Below are 13,935 nucleotides of genomic sequence, written 5' to 3'. Positions count from 1 at the left end.
GTTTTAACAGCAAGCAGATTCATACACTTGTGTTTTAACAGCAACCAGATTCATGCAGTTGTGTTTTAACAGCAAGCAGATTCATACAGTTGTGTTTTTGTAACACCCCGAAAATCTCTTTCATGTAATTACGCCTTTAAGCGTTATACGAGTAAAGAAACGGGTTAATTATTAAAATGAATGTTTTATTTACTAATAAAACGGGACTAGATGATAAAATGGGGGAGTTGTATTATGTAAATAACTAACCCCGTTAATAAAGTTAGAGAATTGAAAAAGAAAAAAGAAATATAATAAAAAACTTAACAAGGTTAGGTTTTCATGTTAACACAGTTAAATAATTGATTTAAAATTGAGGGGCTGAACTTGTATAGAGGCTAAACTAGTGGGTATAAAGTGGAGAAAAGGGTTGGTCAACACACATATGAGGTGTGTGTCGACATACAGGATCTCTCAAGGAGACTCCAACCATAATCCACAAGGAGAAGCTCAAATCCATGGAATTGAAGCCCTCAATTCGTGCATGAAGCTGAAATTTGTCATCTAGGGTATAATAAACCAAGAGGTAACCCTTGATTTCCATTTTTATTGAAGTTTCTAAGTTATGTGAAAGGTGAAACAAACGGGTTTTAGTTGTTTCATAGAAATTGAAGGTTTATAAGGGTCACATTTGTGATAAGGAACCTCCTTTGTGTAAAATCGATGTTTAACTGTGCAAATTGAATGATTCATAGATAGATGATCATGAATGTGAAAAGTGGGTTTTGACCCTTAGGTGAAACCCACATTTAAATGTTGATTAGAATGATGTCTATGCATGATTGAATGTGTAGTTGATAAGCTAGTGCTAGTTTATATGTTGGGATGTTGAAACATAATAAAATGACTAAGTGTTTAGGTGCTTTAGCTATGAAATTAGACTTAGAAAAATGATGCCCACCAAGTGTTTGTGAAAATGCTTGAAAGAATGTGGAAGTTAGAAATTCTAGTTTTATGCTTGAATCGAAATAGGTTATAGGCCTGTTTTGTAACAATTGTATAAAATGACGTAATCATCTAATGTGAATGTATTATGAATTTGTATGCTAAGCATGTTCTATATTATTGCACATGTACATACTAAAGTATTGCTTGACCTTTAAAAGTCAAGTTGACCTAAAGTTAAAGTTTTGATGAATTGGTGTGTATAAACTCATGAGATATTGTAGTCATTTTATGAAATGGCTAACTTAACTAATCTTGTGAGTATTGTGTAAAGTTTGATCTTGTCAAGCTAGGTGGAAGCTTGGAAGGAACGGGTCAAACAAGCTAACGGGTCAAGGAGTGTTTAAAAGAGGAAAAGGTAGGTGGCTTATTCTAATAAGACCATTTGTGATTTAAAACCCGTGTAATTATGTAGATGGTTAAATCACTAAAGATATTAGAATTAAATTGGTAAATTACCTACCAAAGGGTAATGTGGGAATATGAGATTTAACCAAAGATGGGTTGAAATCTTGTAAAAAAAAGGGAAATTGCTAAGTATGGTAAGAGACACCTAAACATAATATGTTATGCGAAAAACCTAGTAAAGGTCTATATACTTAATAAATATTAAGTAAGTGTGAAAAAGTTATCAAACGGGTCAAGTGATGATTTTGTTATCATTCGAATCCGGTGCCTAATACTAGAATGCTAAGTATTATGATTGATGGGAAAAACGAGTCAAGTGATGAATTTGTTACCATTTAAGCCTGACACTTAATACTTGTAAGTCAAGTATTAAGATTCAAAAATTTAAATGGGTCAAGTGGTGATGGGTCGCCATTAGAACAAAATTTGCGAGGTATTGTAATGGGTCAACGCTATCCGGTAAGTCCATAGTTAGTGGGCGGCCTTTGAGACAAGAAGAATTTGGGGAAAATAACCCACATAATGCGTGGTTATCAAATCGGTACGTTATTTGTTAACTAAACCTAATACGCGCCTATGGTGCGTAGAAATGGCTAAAATGAATAAAATAAAATAAAGTAAATGGTAAAAACCGTACCCGTAAGGGCTTAAATGTTTTTAGACATTCTTAAGGCTTCAAAAATGAAAAAATGGGAATTTTTGGCTTAAGCATGAAAATGCAGCCAGCTATAATAATTTTATGGAAAATTAGGTCTGTCGCGTCGCACGACAGACTGAGCTTAACTCCGTCACGTGACGCGAGGGAGTTGGTCAACTTTCCCGGGTCAAAGCAAGGTGGCGCGTGCAACACCCCGTGTTTTCGAATGTCAAAGTCAAAGTCAAAGTCCAAGTCAACTTTGACTTTCTCTGACTGTAGATAGTCGATTTTGTGTTTTAGTTGTATTATGTGGAGTAAGTGTTGTAATCAGCAATAATCGAAGTAATCGAATGTGTTTTAATGCGAACCGATCTACGACTGTGTATGACAGGAATTAACAATGCGATAAAGTTAATCTAATCAGTAATCAAACAGATCTAACAATCAATCAAACTCAAGACTCGAATTATTGAATTATGGAATTGTGTTATTGATATACGTGTGTGTGTGCCTTATGTGTTGCTTGAGCGTGCTTACTTTATGTTTGGTGTGGTATTCAAGCAAATCAATCGAAAATCGAATCGAAACTCGAAAGGCAATCAAACTCAAATCGAAACCGACATCGAAACGTGACTTAACGAAGATTGTATGTTAGATATAGTGGTTGGGATTAAAAGTAATTTGACTAGGAACTCTATCAAAATCGTATCATCGTCCATCGGAATCGAAACGTCGAAGACCGTCGCAAAAATACTCGAAGTGCGTGGCGGATCGAACAGGAAGCATCTTGATCGAACAGGCCAGCCGATCGGCTAGCACCTTGCCAGCCGATCGAGCTGCCCACTCGATCGGAACTCCCAGCCGATCTGCTGCCACTTTCCTCTTTTGGAAGCCTATAAATAGGGCTGTCCTTGTCTTCATTTCCACTTTTGGAAAGTTCTGACCGGCCAGCTCCTATTCTTCACCTTTTCTCAGATTTCTCTCAATCCCGGTAAGTTTTCACTTTAATTCTTGTACGTTCTTGATCATTACTTGAATCTACACCTTTCTATCTTTCAAAACTTGGATTCCAACCGTGAAATCACCAAGATCTAAGTGTTCTTGGGTGATGTCATCATGGTGTTCTTGAAGAACATCATGTTTTGGCCTCATTCCACTATGATTAGCTTAAATCTAACCGGTTTCCACATGAACAAGTTAAGATCCATCATAGATCTAAACATTTTCATGATGTGAGGATTGAAAGAAGGATTTCCAACTTTCTTTCAACTCTTTTACACTCAATGCTTTCAAACCAGTAGAAACGGAGCTTAAACCGGCTAACCAATCATTCAAATGGTTTAGAAGGTTCAAGATTCGGGTTCTATGAACAAGGTTCACCGATATCGGTTAAACTCTAAACCGACACTCCGAACCGTTTACCGGCCGGACTTGGGTGATTCCTGTCCGAGCCAAGGAAACAAGTAGGAACGAAGGTTATCATAGTTCAACACGTTGTCAAGATACCTTGAAAGAATAACAAATAAACAAACAACCAAGTGTTAGACGAAAGGCCGACCAGGTCAGAAATGCTGGCCGAACGGCTAGGCTGTCGAACAGCCCAGCCGATGGGATATGCCAGCCGATCGACCGGGCCAGCCGATCGGCTAGCACATGGCCCCACACTCCCAAACTTTTGAAGAATAGTATTGACGAAGTAATGTTCAATCGAATGGGTCACTCGATGGGTAAACATTAGTGTTCGGATCATGAGATACTATGCTTCAACACTTAATCGTTTTCACAACTTGTTCGTAGTAGAGAATGTCAGCCGATCGAACAGACTGTCCAATCGAGTGACATTCAGTTGGGGACTAACATGAAGCTCCTAGCCGATCGAGTGAGCTAGCCGATCGAGTGAGCTAGCCGATCGAACGAACCGTTCGATCGAACGACTCGAAAAGGTAGGAACACTTCAGTGTTCTCAAATACTGCAACAAAAAAACTTCCAAAGTTCAAATCCTCTAACACAAACACACCAGAGGAAGAAACAATCCACTCGAATGGTCCAGCCGATCGAGCCAGCCGGCCGATCGAGCAGGACTGACCAATCGGATATACCAGCCGATCGAACAGAACCTGCCGTTCGATCGACCAGCCCATTCGATCCATCCATACTTGTTTACCTTTCCGCGTTACTTATCGTTATGCTATTGAACTATTCAGGCTAATCTTACTCTCAGCGCTCCCTTCAATCCACAATCAATCACTGTGAGTATACTCGAACCCTTTTTGCTTTAGCACTTTTGGGTGTTACATACGTTACTTATAAAAATGACAAACGAACACACTATACAAACTATTTGAACGCTAACCGATTGCATGTATTACGTGATTAAATGTATGCTTGTTATTATGTTTACACGTGGAAAGCTGTCTACCTGCCTTAGCAACGTAGTACTATAGTTTGGACTCAGCACCCGTTCCCACGGGGGTTGTTAAGGACAATCTACTTGCATGAATTACGGTGGTGATCATGTATTGCGAACTGTCTCGGACAGTCAACCCGCAGTCACTGGTATTGATAGGTCCATGTCGATAATTTACATGCATCATTGCTCCCTGTGTACGTGCTGGTTATGCGTAAACTATTCGAACTCTATATGCTATTATCAAACTTGTATGCTCACCTTTACATTTTATGTATTGACTTTATTTTAACGTATGTGACAGGTGCTTAAGTTGCTAGGATGCTTAGACGTGTGGTGATGAAATCGAAGCTAGGAAGAGTCTAGAAACCAAGTCAATTTATATTTATGTGTTTAAATCTGAGTTGTCGGAACATGTTTTGTTTGAAGAATATCTATGTCTGTAATAACTAGATTTATCTTATGGGTCACGGTATGGGACGTGATATTTAAAACTATTTGGTAATAATAGTTGTTATGGAATTTCTTTGAACAATCTGTTTCGCTCAGTGTCGCGCCCTGATGATTCCGCCATCGGTTGGGGTGTGACAGATTGGTATCAGAGCCATAACTACAGGGAATTAGGCAGACACGACCTAGTCCGGGTCGCTGTCTTAGAGACCTAGACTATAGTTAGGAACCATCAGACCCAGTCTATGTGCTGAATTCTGCGATCCTTCCCTATCACTGCACTCGAATTTTCAAATAAAAGTCGGTAGGCTTAGTTGGGAATAGGTGTGAAAGCCGCAAACTCCTGACCAAACTGCCTGACCTATGCCGATTTTATTTCGTTATTCATGCTCATCTCATTAATTTTACCAACAAACAAGGGGGATTATACCAAATCAGGAGTGAAATCCATATTTTGATGCATAATTTCCTCTATTTTCATTAAAAACAAGGAAGAAATTGCTAAGCCAAGGGGTGAAACCCTGACCTTGGCAGTTTGTTCTGTACTTACTTATCTCACCAAGGCATCGACGGACTCCAACGACCTGAACTCACAAGTATGACCTAGGGAACGCGTGTGGAATGCCCGAGAATCGAGGCAGAAACACGACCTCTAGAGTCGAAAGTGACGACAAGTCTACTGCGAATAGTCGAATTGTCTTGGGTAGTCGATGTTTAGTAGCCGCAGACAATCTATCTCTCGATTTTATATGTTTCGAATTTAACAAAGTCGTCTGGTACTCTTGTTGATTTTTATGTGTTTATGTGTGCCTTTTCTGCTTTGTGTTTATATTTGCTTCTCTGTTTTATTTCGGGATGTTATTCGATTCTGCTACCAAATTTCAATCGACACACGCAACTCGCACTATTATTCTATCCCTAAACGACACTCAGCTATCGCAAAGCTAGACGATATCATACTATACTGTGCTACACGACTAAGCTAGGCTATTCGATACAATATTCGAACGGTACTCGAACTTTGAAGGATAGGTTTCTGTTTTCTGACCGCCTCTGTGGTTAAATGATTACGTGTTTTCGTGCTTATGTGACTTTGTGCTTATGTGCTTCTGTGCTTACGTGCATCTGTGGTTTTGTGCATACGTGTTTACGCGCTTATGTGTCTCGACGTGATTCTAAGCTTTAGATAGTGGTAGACGTGTGAGGAGAGATTCGATTACGTTGTGTTGAGTCCTGTGACGATGTCTGTTGCAGACCATGTCGTCGTCTGTATCCTGTCAACGTCTGACCCGCCAAGAAAAGAGAGACCGACGTCTCGCTGCTATCATCTCCAAAACCGTGGCGAAAGCTGTGAGTGAGGTGTATGAAAACGCTAGCAAGTCGTCAGAAGAGTCCCGTGCTCTAGACTGGTGGACGGCCGAAGGAAACAAGCGCGGAAATGATGCAGCTTACGGGCTATCATGGAAGGAGTTGAAAGCTACCATGATCGAAGAATTTTGCCCTCCTCATGAGCGCCAAAAGCTGGAGGATGAGTTCTGGGAAATCAAGCAGAAGGATGGAGACAACGCTGCTCTCACTGCTCGCTTCAAGCAGCTTAGCATTATCTGTCCTGACCAAGTCAAGACCTCAGATCAAGCCATCAAGAAGTACATCCGAGCTCTACCCGACTGTGTAGCCGACTTCGTTCACGTCGCCAAGCCAGCAACAATCGAGGAAACCTACCTACTCGCCGCTGAGATCAACGATAAGCGAGTCAAGTCAGGTTTCTGGGATAAGCAAACCAAGTCCCTGCATCAAGCCACTGCAGCACCCACCGACTCATCTGCTCAATCCTCCAAGTCCTCAAGAAGGAAGAAGAAGAACCACAACAACAATTCCAGCAACAAGAGCTGTGCTGTCGCAACTAACGCTGCTCCCCTACAATCTGTACCAGCTCAACAGCAGCAACACCAGCGTTCAGCTCCAGTGATCAATGCACCGCCAGCAAAGCGTGCATACACAGGCCCTCACCCACTCTGCCCGACATGTTCGTATCATCATCCAGTGGGTCTAGCTTGTCGTTTTTACGCTCACTGCAACCTCTACGGTCATTTCACTGCGAACTACCGTTATGGTCCTCGTCAAACCCCAGCTCAAGCTACTGTCAACCAAGCCCTACTCCCTGCTCCTCAACGCCAACCAGCAACTCCAGCTCCAGCAGTCAATGCTCGAGTCTGCTTTGCATGTGGTGACCCTAACCACTTCGCAAACAGGTGCCCGAACAGGGTAGTCAAGCAAGAGCCCCAGCAACAACAGCAGCCCCAGCAGCAGCATCAAACAGCCCATACCCGAACTTTCAACCTCAACGCCCGCCAGGCTCAGGCGGATAACAACGTGGTTAATGGTACGTTCCTTGTGAATGGTATTTATGCATCATGTTTGTTTGATACTGGAGCCGATAACTGCTTTGTGTCATTTGAATTCGAGAAGCTCCTTAGTCGTAAGTGCTCTTATCTATCCTCGTCATTCGAAGTCGAAGTTGCTACATGAAGAACTATTGCCGTTAACTCAGTACTCCGTGATTGTACCCTCGAACTCAACAATCACATCTTTCCGATCGACCTTATTCCGATGCAACTCGGAAGTTTTGATGTCATAATAGGCATGGACTTTCTTCGTGAAAACCATGCTGAAGTTGTGTGCTTTGAAAAGATGATTCGATTCTCGCTCGCGAATGGTGATCTTCTATGTGTTTATGGTGAAACAACGTCGAAAGGTCTCAAGCTTATGTCGTGTATTCAAGCCAGCAAGCATCTCCGCAAGGAATACCGAGCCTTCTTGGCCAACATCGTAGTAGGGAAAGAAAAAGAAAGTGGAAGTTAAAGATGTTCCAGTGGTTCGTGAATTTCCTCAGGTGTTCCCTAACGATCTTCCCGGACTAACCCCAAGTCGTGATATCGACTTTCGTATCGACCTCATCCCTGGAGCTAACCCCGTTGCCAAAGCCCCTTATCGACTCGCACCATCCGAAATGCGGGAACTCTCGAATCAACTCCAGGAGTTACTCGAAAAAGGCTTTATTCGCCCAAGCACCTCTCCGTGGGGCACGCCAGTCCTTTTTGTCAAAAAGAAGGATAGATCGTTCCGGATGTGCATCGACTATCGGGAATTGAATAAACTAACCATCAAGAACCGATACCCTTTGCCCCGAATTGACGATTTGTTTGATCAGCTACAGGGTGCAGCATGCTTCTCTAAGATCGATCTACGTTCAGGATATCATCAGCTACGGATTCAGGAGGAAGACATTCCTAAAACTGCTTTTCGAACTCGTTATGGCCATTACGAATTTGTTGTCATGCCCTTTGGTTTAACCAACGCACCCGCGGTTTTCATGGATCTGATGAATCGCGTGTGTAAGCCATACCTTGACCGTTTCGTCATCGTGTTCATCGACGACGTCTTGATCTATTCCAAATCGAAAGCCGAACACGCGCAACATCTACGTTTGGTTCTCGAGTTACTCCAGGGGAACCAACTCTATGCCAAGTCCTCCAAGTGCGAATTCTGGTTGGAGGAGGTTCAGTTTCTGGGTCACATAGTGAATAGTCGGGGTATCCATGTCGATCCTGCGAAGATTGAAGCCGTCAAAAGCTGGATTACGCCTAAGAACCCGTCAGAAGTTCGTTCTTTTCTCGGACTAGCGGGCTATTACCGACGATTCATCGAAGGATTCTCCAAGAAAGCTGTGCCGCTTACCGCTCTTACCCATAAGGACAAGCCTTTTGTGTGGGGAAACGCACAAGAGACTGCCTTTCAAACCCTCAAGCATATGCTGTACAACGCACCGATTCTTACTCTACCCGACGGAAGCGACAACTTCATTGTCTACTGTGATGCTTCTAACCTTGGTCTCTGCTGTGTTCTCATGCAGCGAGACAAGGTTATAGCCTACGCATCTCGTCAGCTCAAGATCCACGAGAAGAACTATACAACCCATGACCTCGAGCTAGGCGCGGTTGTCTTTGCATTAAAGATTTGACGACACTACCTGTATGGCACAAAGTGTACAATCTACACTGATCACAGGAGTTTACAACACATCTTTAATCAGAGAGAGCTTAATATGCATCAACGCCGATGGGTAGAACTTCTCAATGATTACGACTGTGAGATTCGTTATCACCCAGGCAAGGCGAACGTGGTTGCTGACGCTCTCAGCAGAAAGAGTTACGTGCTCAGTACTCGAAACATCCAAGCACAGCACAACCTCGAAACCCTCATCCGAGAAGCTCAACATGCTTGCTTTAACGAGCGTACATTGAAGAGGGAAAGGATCTATCACGATGGAGCTCAGTTAGTAAGCAAACCAGATGGGATATTCTATTATCTGGACCGAATCTGGATCCCCAAGCGGACTGATTTGCGTAAGATTATCATGAACGAAGCCCACAAATCCCGGTATTCTATTCATCCCGGTGCAGATAAGATGTACCAGGAACTTCTTTATAAGTACTGGTGGCCGGGTATGAAAAGGGATATCGCTCTGTACGTTGGAAGCTGTTTAACGTGTGCAAGAGTCAAGGCTGAACATCAAAGACCTTCTGGCTTACTCGAACTACCGCCGATACCTATATGGAAGTGGGAGAGTATAGCTATGGATTTCATAACGAAGCTCCCGCCCACGCCATCAGGTCACGACAGTATTTGGGTCATAGTTGATCGTCTAACGAAATCAGCCCACTTTTTGCCGATACGAGAAGACTACAAGGTGGAGCGACTAGCCCAAATCTACACCGACGAGATCATTCGTAATCATGGTACGCCTCGTGATATCATTTCAGATCGTGACGCTCGGTTCACTTTGCGATTGTGGGAAACGTTTCAAGCGGCCCTTGGTACGTCGCTTAATCTGAGTACTGCATTCCACCCTCAAACCGACGGACAGACTGAAAGGACGATCCGTACTCTTGAAGACATGCTCCGAGCGTGTGTTATAGATTTTGGTGGTAGTTGGAACAAACACCTGCCATTGGTGGAATTCTCGTACAATAACAGCTATCATGCCAGCATCCAAATGGCACCTTTTGAGGCTCTGTATGGTAGAAGATGTCGATCGCCTATTGTGTGGCACGAGATCGGTCACTCGCAACTAACCGGTCCCGAAATTCTACAAGAAACGACTGACAAAATCCACCAGATAAGGGACAATTTGGTAAAAGCTCGGAACAGACAGAAAAGGTACGCCGATAAAAGACGCAAGCCCCTTGAATTTGAAGTTGGTGACTACGTACTCCTAAAGGTATCTCCTTGGAAGGGTGTAGTCCGATTCGGCAAGAAAGGGAAACTTGCGCCTCGATATGTTGGACCTTTTAGGATTCTGGAAAGAATCGGAAAAGTCGCCTACAGACTCGAATTACCGGAGGAACTCAGTAACGTCCACCCGACTTTCCATGTCTCTAATCTCCGAAAATGCCTTGCTGACCATGATCTAATCGTACCACTCGACGATCTTCAGGTCAACGAAACGTTACACTTCGTGGAAAAGCATGTCGAAATCATGGATCGCCAAACCAAGCAGCTCAGGCGCTCTCGCATTCCGATCGTGAAAGTCCGATGGGAAGGCAAACGAGGCGCGGAGTTCACTTGGGAACTCGAAAGCGACATGAAGGCCAAGTACCCGCAGTTGTTTAAATAAATAGATCTGAAGCATCAAGTTGGTAAATCACGGTGTCGTGTAGCCTTCGAGCCTAATTTCGGGAAGAAATTCCCTAAACAAGGGGAGGCTGTAACACCCCGTGTTTTCGAATGTCAAAGTCAAAGTCAAAGTCCAAGTCAACTTTGACTTTCTCTGACTGTAGATAGTCGATTTTGTGTTTTAGTTGTATTATGTGGAGTAAGTGTTGTAATCAGCAAGAATCGAAGTAATCGAATGTGTTTTAATGCGAACCGATCTACGACTGTGAATGACAGGAAGTAACAATGCGATAAAGTTAATCTAATCAGTAATCAAACAGATCTAACAATCAATCAAACTCAAGACTCGAATTATTGAATTATGGAATTGTGTTATTGATATACGTGTGTGTGCCTTATGTGTTGCTTGAGCGTGCTTACTTTATGTTTGGTGTAGTATTCAAGCAAGTCAATCGAAAATCGAATCGAAACTCGAAAGGCAATCAAACTCAAATCGAAACCGACATCGAAACGTGACTTAACGAAGATTATATGTTAGATATAGTGGTTGGGATTAAAAGTAATTTGACTAGGAACTCTATCGAAATCGTATCATCGTCCATCGGAATCGAAACGTCGAAGAACGTCGCAAAAATACTCGAAGTGCGTGGCGGATCGAACAGGAAGCATCCTGATCGAACAGGCCAGCCGATCGGCTAGCACCTTGCCAGCCGATCGAGCTGCCCACTCGATCGGAACTCCCAGCCGATCGGCTGCCACTTTCCTCTTTTGGAAGCCTATAAATAGGGCTGTCCTTGTCTTCATTTCCACTTTTGGAAAGTTCTGACCGGCCAGCTCCTATTCTTCACCTTTTCTCATATTTCTCTCAATCCCGGTAAGTTTTCACTCTAATTCTTGTACGTTCTTGATCATTACTTGATTCTACACCTTTCTATCTTTCAAAACTTGGATTCCAACCGTGAAATCACCAAGATCTAAGTGTTCTTGGGTGATGTCATCATGGTGTTCTTGAAGAACATCATGTTTTGGCCTCATTCCACTATGATTAGCTTAAATCTAACCGGTTTCCACATGAACAAGTTAAGATCCATCATAGATCTAAACATTTTCATGATGTGAAGGATTGAAAGAAGGATTTCCAACTTTCTTTCAACTCTTTTACACTCAATGCTTTCAAACCAGTAGAAACGGAGCTTAAACCGGCTAACCAATCATTCAAATGGTTTAGAAGGTTCAAGATTCGGGTTCTATGAACAAGGTTCACCGATATCGGTTAAACTTTAAACCGACACTCCGAACCGTTTACCGGCCGGACTTGGATGATTCCTGTCCGAGCCAAGGAAACAAGTAGGAACGAAGGTTATCATAGTTCAACACGTTGTCAAGATACCTTGAAAGAATAACAAATAAACAAACAACCAAGTGTTAGACGAAAGGCCGACCAGGTCAGAAATGCTGGCCGAATGGCTAGGCTGTCGAACAGCCCAGCCGATCGACCGGGCCAGCCGATCGGCTAGCACATGGCCCCACACTCCCAAACTTTTGAAGAATAGTATTGACGAAGTAATGTTCAATCGAATGGGTCACTCGATGGGTCAATCGAATGCTCAGCGCTCCCTTCAATCCACAATCAATCACTGTGAGTATACTCGAACCCTTTTTGCTTTAGCACTTTTGGGTGTTACATACGTTACTTATAAAAATCACAAACGAACACACTATACAAACTATTTGAACGCTAACCGATTGCATGTATTACGTGATTAAATGTATGCTTGTTATTATGTTTACACGTGGAAAGCTGTCTACCTGCCTTAGCAACGTAGTACTATAGTTTGGACTCAGCACCCGTTCACACGGGGGTTGTTAAGGACAATCTACTTGCATGAATTACGGTGGTGATCATGTATTGCGAACTGTCTCGGACAGTCAACCCGCAGTCACTGGTATTGATAGGTCCATGTCGATAATTTACATGCATCATTGCTCCCTGTGTACGTGCTGGTTATACGTAAACTATTCGAACTCTATATGCTATTATCAAACTTGTATGCTCACCTTTACATTTTATGTATTGACTTTATTTTAACGTATGTGACAGGTGCTTAAGTTGCTAGGATGCTTAGACGTGTGGTGATGAAAGCGAAGCTAGGAAGAGTCTAGAAACCAAGTCAATTTATATTTATGTGTTTAAATCTGAGTTGTCGGAACATGTTTTGTTTGAAGAATATCTATGTCTTTAATAACTAGATTTATCTTATGGGTCACGGTATGGGACGTGATATATAAAACTATTTGGTAATAATAGTTGTTATGGAATTTCTTTGAACAATCTGGTTCGCTCAGTGCCGCGCCCTGATGATTCCGCCATCGGTTGGGGTGTGACAGCGCGTCACGCGACACCTTAAACCAAAATCCCTCGTGTGACGCGAGGGTTATGAAATTTTCTAAACTTGTTATTTTTGCGTTCTAGATTCGATGGTTTCATATATACGTTTAAGATACTAACCGTTTGTATGGTTGTAACATGTCAGGTGAAGGAATAACTCATGAAATCGGATGAAGATCAAGTCCAGACGCGAACCGAACACAAGAATTGTCCATGAAGCTTCCGCATGCTTTTATTTGTAAATGTAAGTATTTGTGTAATAAATCTGTAGGATCATTGTTGGACCCAAACGAGTCGATCAGAAGAGTTGTTAATCCGAATCAAAGGCGGAATCAATGAAACGGACGCTCAATGTAATTATAATGCCTCTTATATTGATTTAACACTGATTACAACCTGAGAACAATTTGGCAGCACTTCATTACAAATTCCAGATACCGTGCCAAATGAAATAGACAAGTGCACTATATATACTAGTGAGATTACGCTCGAAATGGCATGGAGCACTTTCAAGTGGAATCACTTCTTTAACCACTAAAATCTGATTCTCGAACCTCGTGCACTGGTTATCCTATACTATCCTATTACATGATACAAGACGAAGTCAATAGACGTAATGCACTAACAGACTCCCCCTCGGATATTGAAGAAGTCTTCAGTGTCTAGTCTCTATTGTGACACCTCTTCAGACTTGATCATTCTGCCTTCTCATTCAGATTGTAACATTATAACCATCCTTTAAACTTTCTCTTCTTCTATCAGCTTCTCTCTTTGACTATTACACCAGGATCTCATCACTGGCTCTATCATCAACAGCATCTTCATCAGGCTCCCCCTTTCGTCAACCTTCCGTGCTTTTAGGGATCGACACCAAGCTTTCCAGTTACAAGCTTCCCCTAGCTTCAAGCTTGTCTTCAGACTCCCCCTTAGACTCTGCTCTCGGGATCGTAGTCTGGTCTATCTGCAATCACTCAAACATCTAT

At 42.5% G+C, this 13,935-nt stretch overlaps 1 long non-coding RNA gene across 1 annotated transcript; it reads left to right on the top strand.

The window, feature by feature from the left end:
- Nucleotides 1–441: 441 nt before the first annotated feature.
- LOC110870869 lies at nt 442–13,194 on the top strand. Its single transcript, XR_002553314.2, has 3 exons — nt 442–565; nt 1,259–1,342; nt 13,098–13,194. It is a non-coding gene; the product is annotated as an uncharacterized LOC110870869 (long non-coding RNA).
- Nucleotides 13,195–13,935: the final 741 nt, after the last annotated feature.

This window comes from Helianthus annuus, chromosome 8 (assembly GCF_002127325.2).
Source record: "Helianthus annuus cultivar XRQ/B chromosome 8, HanXRQr2.0-SUNRISE, whole genome shotgun sequence".
In the NCBI taxonomy this organism is placed as follows: Eukaryota; Viridiplantae; Streptophyta; class Magnoliopsida; order Asterales; family Asteraceae; genus Helianthus; species Helianthus annuus.
Note: the sequence above shows the minus strand (reverse complement) of the source record. Positions and strands in the feature narration are given on the sequence as shown.